At 38.1% G+C, this 10,479-nt stretch overlaps 1 pseudogene; it reads right to left on the bottom strand.

Annotated features, from left to right (window-relative positions):
* Positions 1-7,320: 7,320 nt before the first annotated feature.
* Positions 7,321-10,479, bottom strand: part of LOC132061956 (benzoate carboxyl methyltransferase-like) — a 3,892-nt pseudogene continuing 733 nt past the window's right edge.

Raw genomic sequence — 10,479 nt, 5'->3', positions numbered from 1 at the left:
GTTTACAAGTGTTTTTCAAAAAAAAAAATTCATTTTTCTTCAAAAATCAAGTTTTACAATATTGAAAGTCTTAATGACTAAAGCGACGACTATGGATCTATGATGATAATGATGATGCCAGATATGAGAAAAAGTATGTGACGAATATGTCAAGGATATGTTCTTGCTACGAATATGACAATATGGATGTCAAGCTATTTTTGGATAATGACTATTTTCAAAGGTTTTGAAGTAAACGAAATGATGCCTGATGATTCTGTTATATGTTTTTCTTCCATGAAGTCATTCTCCATCGATAGTCTCGCCTTATATAAATTGCTCTTTCAAGGCGAGACAAAGCGCCTCATGGTTGTTCCATATTGCGACGGAGGTTATCGACCTTACGTCACTCCGATAGAGTCATAGCTTTTCTTTGGACTCCCCTGCATGCTATGGTATATATATGTATATGTATGTATATGGGGAAGATTGGGAAAAGGGCAGAGCGCTATAGACGCTGGGATGAATACACGGTGCATGTATCCGTACTTGACTTGATATCATCCCGGACGCGGGATGCCCGGACGCGGGATGTACACATATATTTATGGTTAAATGGATCGGCTGCCGACGCCTCGGCAATATGATATATTCTGTTTCCTATGTATATGAAAGAAATGTTTTTCAAAGGCAGCTTAGCATGCATGGCCTCCGCCCCCAGGGGCATACGGATACACAGGTTACTCTGCTAGCCGAAGATATGTTCTATGTTCCTATGCGTTAATTGTTCACATGTACAGTTATTCCTTTATCTCACGATACGATATCCCGTCATTGTTCATGTTTATTTCTTACTATGTTATTATTCATGTCTTACATACTCGCACATTGCTCGCCGACCCCTCTTCTTCTGGGGTCGCGTTTCATGCCGCAGTAAACCCGTGATGAGCCGAAGCTAGCATAGAAGATGTCCAAATGGAGCTGGTAGGCTCCACTTGTCCCGGAGTGCCGCCGAGTCGAATATATGTGCCATGATGATGTGTTCGTAGTTAGAGACTTTGCGTATTTAGGTCGTGGGTATTGGGTTGTCATGTATAAGCGGCTCCAACAGCCGTTATGCTATTATGTTCCGTGTCACGAGTCCTATATGACGTTAGATTCTATTTATGAAAAAATAAATAAATTATGTATTCCTTTCTAACGGTTTCATAAGTTGTGTGTAATAAGAGTTAGCGGGTTCGCTCGGCTCCGAATATGGGGTCGGGTGCCCATCACACCCTAGTAAAACTGGGGTGTGACAACTCTCTACTTTATTACTTTACTTTATCATCCACTTTACCTACGTTAACGACTTTACCTTAAATTCCGTTTACATCATTTATCATCGAGTCTCTAAGACAAATTTCGAGACTTTATTATTATCATTGAAGCCGCCAAATACAACTAGAGATATTGTTACATCTTTCAAGATAAACGTCACGCATTCATTCAAATCCCCGAAGACAAATCCGTGAGGCAACATTTGGACACACGACCTCATTATAATCCACACGGCTTCATCTTCATTCTCACACTCATATTTACTTTATATTTTCAACTTTACCCCGGATTATTACTGGTTTTGACATGAATTTCAGTTTTGACAGAAAATACAATCTACCTACAGAGACACAACACAGCGTGGAACTTTATCTTACGCAAAGGAATTGGGGCAAACTTGCTGAAGAGGACTATCAAACTCACAAGTAAAGGTCACGGATCTACTCTCGATCTCAACTCCGCCTACGTAATACGTAGGGTATCTAAATTTTCTTTCATATCCACCGCTAAGACTCTATTCACTCAACTCTTTTCCTTATCCTGTATCCCTTTTTATATCCCAGCGTCCCCATAACTTAACACTGGGGCAAAAGGTGTGGCGTCAGTATCAACCCGCTCCTTTCAGCTTGATTCTCATTGAGCCCGTGATACGTAGGTAACTCGAGACTGGGTTCGGCCATAATTCCTTCCACCCCATAACACTTTCCACCAATTTTTCTAACCCATATTTTTCTCAAGTTCGGTCAAGTTCGTATTCGTTGGTCGGAACAAAATTGGCTACTACGTCAACTTCTTCGCCCGAAAACTCTTACATCGTCTCCCAGCCGTTATAGGCATCTGTTGACACCCAATTTTGCCCTTCCTCTATTCTAATTAATATATCAATATTTTATTTTTTACCTTTATTTTATCATAATTTCTACTGCTATATTAATTTTGTTAAGTGTTAATACGTTGTACATCGCTACTTACTTATTATGTATAACTTAAGTAATATTTCACTCTATTATTACTTTGCTCATATTCTATATTAACGCTAAATTACGAAATCTATTATTATGGTCATTATTATTATTACTACTACTACGTAATATATTTGATCTAATTTAGAAGCCAAAAGAAATACGGGGGAAAAGATATTTCAATCCCAAAATTCGGATCACAACAACCCATATTTTACACCCAAATTAGCCCATTACTACTTCAATTCGGACCAACTGAGCCCATTAGTGACCAGACCAAACCAGCCCATCCGAAATACCCGACCCGACCGGCCCAATATCTTTACCCCTAAAAAACCCTTCAGCTGCTTCCCTCTTTCTCTTCTCTCATCTCTCTCCTCTCCCTCTTCAGCCGCCTCCCTCTTCCTCTTCTCATCTCTCTCGTCTCTCCTCCCTCTCTCCACCATTTTTGGCTACAACACAAATACTCTTTCGCCATTACAGACTGGGCTATCCCATTTTCGTGCAAAACTTTGTCTACACAGTCGCACTCTCTTCTCTCCCATTTTCGGATCAGAACAAAATCGCACCAGTCATTGACAGACCTTGTCAATACCATTTTCATGCAAATTCCCTGCCCCATCTTAGCCTATCACGAGATGCATGTGAAGCCAAATAGATAGCAGGTCAGTACCAGAGAAGATCTCACCATTTTAGGTAAGATCTGAATCGAAACATGTGAAGAAAAAACCTCAACGTTCCAATGAGAGCGGGCTGGATTCAATTTTTGAATTTTTGATTTCAAGTTCCCGCTCATAAATCTGAAAACCTAGCTCCACATCGGATATAAATACATCTCTAAACCCTAAGCCGAGGGGGATTTTTTTTTTTTAACATCGGAGCAGACCTTGAACGCTATTTTTTATTCTAAACACCATTTTTTTTAGTTCTTACTCTGTCTATGTTGGCTTCGAGCCATAGCAGAGATTTTCCAAAGGTGATTCGTGAAAGAAAGTTAGATCCGAGACCCCGACGTCTTGGTTCACTGCGCCTGAGAAAGGTAATTTTCTCTCTTTTGTTTATTGTTAGCGTTTTTTTTTATTTGCTTGCTATATGTTTATATGTTTTGTGTTGTGATCTGTGTTCTAGTGTTAGTTTGTCTTAAGTCTTGATGAGTCAGCTATGTATGGTTAGCTTAGCTTAGTATTTTCTTAAGTATGTTGATACGTGTTTAGCTTAGCTCACTATTGATTACCTGGAATAGTTTAGGTTGTTATTATGCATTAGTTAATATGCCTATAGACTTTGCTTGACTTAATTAAAAGCCTAATCATGTGATTGGGTTAGAAATTTGTTGGTTCTTTGATATGTTGAACTAATATTCAACCATGTGTTTAGAAAGGTTCTTAGCAATCCCAATTCGCTTGTGTACTGTACCTACCTGGTTATATGCTAGTAATCTAGTTATATACTTGAACTTCAAAACTGATTAGCGTGAGTTACTCAATTATAGCTGTTTTGATAATTAGCAGTGGTTTATATTATTATGCTCTATTGAATGGGGACTAATTAGTTGGATCTTAGTCTAATTGTCATGTGAATAGCCTCCAGATGACAGACCAAGTGTATGTGAAGATGAATAGACTAGGGGTTCTGAGTATTAAATATGCTTAGTTGATTGCACTATCCAAACATGTACCTTTTCTTGATTTGACTGAGTTTATTGGAAACCTGTTTACACATCTAAGGAGAATATGTCTAAGATAATCAAATTATGAGGGATGAGGGGAAATCTTGTTTGTTCTGTGTAGTTTAGATTTTGGTGATCAGTTGCAGATTCAAAAAAAAAAAAATGTCGAAACATGCTTGTCTTTTTGGGTCCCTTCAATTGTTTCATCCCCTGATAAATGTTTAGTTTGTCTGTTCAAATGTTGGCTTGGATTAAATTTAGTTTGATCATTGGTTTGTATGCACACATTTGTTCACTGTAGGACAACATTTGGATTACATAATTGCATGTTTAGATTAATTAGTCATTTGCCATTCTGTTTTTTTTTTATCTATCATGTCCTATTATGAGGTCAGTAGTGGTTTATCATGTTTTGACATCGAGATAATTGGGAGTATTTTTCTATTCGAGAATTACCCTTATGTGATTTAAAGGACTAAACCAGGACACAACTGATTCATATTCATGTTCGTCCCTTCCCTCTCCCCTTTGTTTTGAATAAATCAACCTATGCATATTGAGTTATGATGACTCGAGATTAGTTTGAAATTGTTTAATTATGAATTCGCATGACCCCTTTCCCTTTTACCCTTTGTCATGTCCATAGCATTGTTAGGCTTTAGAAGCCATAAAGGGCTTACTATGTTGAATGTGAATTTCCTTGCATAAAGTTGGAATTTGTTTTGTTCATCTAAATGGCTATGTGTTGCTTAATTCTAAAACCGCTCATCTTAAATTTCCGAACTCCGCTCATCTTAATTTTAACTTAACATAAAAAATGAATAGGCTAGTTTGGTCTCTTTTCCCATCAGTCTTTCTTGTTAAAGTCTTTGTTGAAACCAAATGGGAAATGTTATTTCTTTTCATTTGGTTAAATCCTAATGCATGAGATCTTGTAATCAACGATTATTTCTGTTTCACTACGATGAATATGTGAAATATCTTATTTGTTTAACTCTTGTTGGATTAAAGGTTTATAATATCTTGTCTTCAGCAGTCATGTATGTTTATTTAATTAACTGTCCAATTATCGACGTTAGCTAATCCCTTTTCATTTTATTATTTCGCATGATCACCGGAGCCGAAGAGTCTCATTTGAGACTCAACGACGCCGACGCCACGCGGGGCCAACACGACGTCATTCCTCCTTATTTCTGTCGAACAATGAAGCTGGGCCATTTACCATCCCCGGAAAATTGGATGGAAAACATGCTTATCATCTTATGTCTTTTTGCTATCCTTTTCTCCCTGTTGGCTAACTTATGTGTTTGTGGGCCGAAAACTTAATTGCTATGGGATTGACAGTTAGACCCTCTAATTATGTAGATTTTTCTACTTCCCGATATTAATAGGATATTCATCATATTGAGGATAACACTTAGATGTAAAGATTAAGTGGTAATAGTAGTTACCCTGTTTCCTCTAGAAATATGTTTAAATCTTTTAACTTTGGAGACGTACTCGGAAAACAATTTTGGTTTTGGATGCGGGCAATACTTTTCTATTACGCAACTTTTTAGTTCAAAATCTATTTTTTAAAATAATTCTATCACTATCTAGTCTATTGAAAAGATTTAAATTTTAGTTTACTTGTGGGAAATAACGTGCTAAACTTTTACCCATTTTTGTTTCAAACACCTTTTGAGAATTAACCCTTTAAATTTAAAAGCAGGACTTTTCCAATAACTTACAATTTTGATATCATTTCATCAACAAAATGCATTACTTAGCATTTATGTTTTAACGATCATTCGAAGCCTAATTTATTAACCTAAGTTTAGCCGGTTAACCGTTCTTAACGGATCTTAAAGGATGCCTAACCCCTTCCCTTTAAGTTAGCAGAACCCTTACCTAGAATCTTGGTTTCGTAGACTTTAAAATAAATCAACTTTAGATAATTACCTTACTAACCTTAGGTGCCCTAATTCACCATAAATAATTAGGTGGCGACTCCCTTAACTTTAATTAACCCCGGAATTACTGGGATGTTGTAAACTATTTTGACTCCGGTTAAAATAGGGTATAACACATACGACAAAGTGTAGAGAGAGATTCTATGGAGATGCTTAGAGGCTAGAGGTGTACCTGTGGCGTACATTAGGGCGATCAAGGACATGTATGATGGGGCCAAGACCAGGGTAAGGACTATGGGAGGAGACTCAGAGCACTTTCCAGTGGTGATGGGGTTGCACCAGGGATCAGCTCTTAGCCCATTTTTATTTTCCTTGGTGATGGATGGATTGACGCGACAAATTCAAGGTGAGGTGCCATGGTGTATGTTATTTGCGGATGACATAGTCCTGATTGACGAGTCTCGCAGCGGAGTTAACGCTAAGCTGGAGGTTTGGAGACAAACTCTGGAGTCTAAAGGGTTCAAGTTGAGTAGGACCAAGACAGAGTACTTGGAGTGCAAGTTCAGTGATATAGTGCATGAGGCTGACGTGGAAGTGAAGCTTGGCACCCAGGTCATACAGAAGAAAGATAGTTTCAAGTATCTTGGGTCTATTATACAAGGAAATGGGGAGATTGATGATGACGTACACACACCATATTGCGCGGGGTGGATAAAATGGAGGCTTGCCTCCCGAGTGTTGTGTGACAAGAAGGTGCCACCAAAACTTAAAGGCAAGTTCTACAAAGTGGTGGTTAGACCAACTATGTTATATGGGGGGCGGAGTGTTGGCCGATCCAAGAAATCTCATGTTCAGAAGATGAAAGTGGCGGAAATGAGAATCTTGCGATGGATGTGTGGGCACACTAGGAGTGATAGGATTAGGAATGAAGTCATCCGAGACAAGGTTGGAGTAGCCTCAGTGGAAGACAAGATGCGGGAAGCGAGGCTGAGATGGTTTGGGCATGTGATGCGAGAGATGCAAATGCCCCAAAGTCGGAGGTGCGAGAGGCCGGCTAGCGACGATTTCGAAGAGCAGAGTAGGCCGAAGAAGTATTGAGAAGAGGTGATTAGACAGGACATGGCGCATTTCCTGCTTACCGAGGACATGATCTTAGATAGGAGGGTATGGAGAACTCATATTAAGGTAGAAGGCTAATAGGTAGTCGCGTTTATTCTTTCTTACGAGTAGTTGTATTGCTCTATAGTTTCTTGTCTCTTGATTTCTGCGAGTATCTGTTGGTTTATAATGGCTTATTTACTTTCATTGTTTTCATTTTCATAATTGCTTTGATTTGTTTGCTCGTATCTGACCTTCCCTATGCTTTTTCTTGAGCCGAGGGTCTTCCGGAAACAGCCTCTCTACTTAAGGTAGGGGTAAGATCTGCGTACACTTTACCCTCCCCAGACCCCACGTTGTGGGATTCACTGGGTATGTTATTGTTGTTGTTGTTGTATTTCTTTCTCAAAGATATGACAATGTTGAAGAACTTAGTTTTTTCAACCAACAAATGGCAAGCCACATGGTAGGCATATCTCTCAAACAAATAGTCAACAACGGACTCTCCGCATCGGAAATGGCAAATAAGCATTTGTTCTGTAACAGCTCTAAGGGTTCTGGCTAAATGTTTACCACTGCTATAGGCATCAAAATAGATGTCATCATCATTGTCCCGATCATCCCAGTTCACTTGGAAAAACTCTACGGTATCAAGATCAAATGAACCTTCCATTTGAATAATCTTTTCAACTTCATCCTTGTGTGGTGCATAAGAAGGATAATTAAAGGAATCTAGTTCTGCCTGTTCAATAAGTCCCTGCAGCCATGTCAAGAAAATTTCAACATAAACTTAACAAAGGACTTAATTTATATACACTTTTACACTATCAAGCAATTTAAATATTTGCAGTAGATCGACCCTTCCTCGGACCCAGGGGCGGAGCCAGCCCTTCGGATGTGGGTTCGGCCGGACCTAGTAGCTTTTTTCCGAACCATATATTTGTATTAAAATTTTTGTCAAATATGTACAAATTATTAATTTAGAACCCAGTAACTTTAAAAAATTAGAATCCCGAACCCACAAGCTTCGAATCCTGGCTCCGCCTCTGCTCGGGCCCCGCACATAGAGGGAGTTAAGTGCACCGGGCTGCTCCTTTTGTTAGCAGATCATTGCTATGTACTAAGTAACCAGTTCATGAGTTTTTTTCCAAATTTGTCAGTGCAACCAAAATTCATGATTGATCCAGTTAGTTACTATACGTCTATACCTGTAGTAACACCTAAATGACCTGATTATTTAAAAATTTTCTTATGTATTGTCAGTGTATGAAAGTTAAACTCTTTAATGAATTATTGGAAGAAAACAGTATATTAGCAGAAGTGAAGTAGTGGACCTCTTGTACTAATTCAATGAGTGACTTCGATAGAAGATCCAGATAGACACAGTGACTTCCATAGGGATCAGGCATGCTCCTTCCCATAAATGTTATAAGCATGTGTCCACCAGTTACTATTTCCTCGTTGCGTAATTGCAGAAACCTGGAGAAATCCTTCTCAAATTGCATCAAGTAGGCTACAAATACTTGAGGAGGACTTGTCCTTGTTATGTATATGCTGTTGTTGTTCTCGATCTTTTCTCGGAGCCTACATGTTTCGCATGTAATGGATATCAAAATGTGTAGTCTATCTAACAAAATATGCGAAGGCCGTAACTACATATGACTTGCATACAATCATTTTATAACATATGATTAGCAAGATAACCGAAAAAGAGTTAGTATGATTCATTGATACCTGAGAGAGCCAATGAAGACTGTAAGATGAGTAAACCAAGTGCAAGCTTTTGTTAGGAAATATCCGCTCATCAAAGGAACCTGGAACGCCTGATACGAAACAATTTGCTCCATCTTTGTGTAACGACCCATTTGGTCGTTTAGCACTTTTAGGCATAATATTCCTAAAACACCCTTTTCGTGGTCAAATCTTGCTGTCTATAGTCCGCGATAACGGGTGATCGGTTATTTAATTGACGAGTTTTAGTCCTCATTTGACATGCGAGGACGAATGTTCTAAAGGAGGGGAGAATGTCACACTCCATAATAATCCGTGCTACTTGTATTAAAACAAGAAAGAATGAGTTAAGAAGGTTCAAGGAAAGTTAATCGAGTTAGTAAGAATATCGTTATAAATATGGTTGTCTTAAGTATCTCGAGGTGACTTTGGTAACCTAAAGGATTTGAAATCGCGTTATGAGTATGTATATGAGGTAATGTGAGTGACCTTTTAAAGTATTTGAGATTATTAGTAATGATATAGAAGATGGACAAAAGATAGGAATATACTTTTTCGATTGGAGTTTCGTCGAAGCTTTGTGAGTTCTACTTATGGTTATTGTGATTCTACGGACCCTTCGAGACATGTATATGAATTGTTATGGAGGTAAATGACTGTGTATATGTATGTATAAGAGGTTACATGAGGTTGGAAGAGGATTAGAAGTTAAACGAAATGAATCGGAACAATTTCGGAAAATCTCGACCCGATTTTAGCCTATATTGTAGGAGGCATATCTCCTAGTATATGAGGAGTTTTAAGGTGTTTCAAAAGCCTAAAATTAAGTTCATCGAGTCTAGTTTGCAACGCAACAAACAGCTCGTCAAAATGATATCGGGGTAAGGAGATATGGATGATTCAAGTCGGGCTGAGTATTAAGACTATCTCAAGATACAAAGTAGAGACTTTAACTTCGATTTCGTTTGAAGTCACAATTTATCTACAAATTTTGTTTGGTATAGAAGCATTAATGGAAATTAGGAACTACTTAATCGTGGTGTTAAGTTAAAATTAGTGGCAACAATGAGCCAATATGAACATTAACATGACATGTCCAAAAGATGACTCAAAGTCATCTTAAATAAGACTACTATGGAGACATACAAATATACATTTAAATGTGATTCATCCACTACACTTACATTATATTGTGGACAACCAAATTGAAAGAAAGGAGTATGGAATTCAGCCAAGTGACTGAAAATAAGGCATCCATGTGAGGCATGCATTTGAATATTTAAGCATCTACTACTTTATGAAAGTATACATTGTTTTAGGAGGACATAACATGGTGGAGGGATCATTTCACATTAAATATTGCTCATTCATCTTGGCATAATTACAATGGACAAAGGGTGGTGTATGAATCATTCACACACATACAATTGTCTTGTAAACAATTGAAAAGAAAGAAGAAAGGAGAAACAAGAAGGTGAGGTTGGCCAAAAGTTGTAGAAAACAAATTAGAAAATTTAAAGTGTAAAGTTAATGGAATGAATCATGCCATAAGTGGAGCATGTGACCAACTTGTAGGCATCAAAGTTGAACCAAATAATGACCAAGAAATCAGCCATCACAATTCATTTCAACTACACAACACAAAGAAAGAAAACCTAAGCCAGAGAGAGAGAGCATTCGGCCAAGGGGCTGATTTTGAGCCCTTTGAGTCTTGATCCAAAAATTATTTTCCAAGGTGTTTCAACCCTTTAGAAGGTCCCTAAAAACGTGAAGATAGTCTTTGGAGCAACAAGAACCATTTTCCATCTCAAGTCACCAACTCTAGCCA

This window comes from Lycium ferocissimum, chromosome 7 (assembly GCF_029784015.1).
Source record: "Lycium ferocissimum isolate CSIRO_LF1 chromosome 7, AGI_CSIRO_Lferr_CH_V1, whole genome shotgun sequence".
In the NCBI taxonomy this organism is placed as follows: domain Eukaryota; kingdom Viridiplantae; phylum Streptophyta; class Magnoliopsida; order Solanales; family Solanaceae; genus Lycium; species Lycium ferocissimum.
The sequence above is the reverse complement of the archived record's forward strand: the minus strand, read 5'-3'. Positions and strand labels throughout refer to the sequence as shown.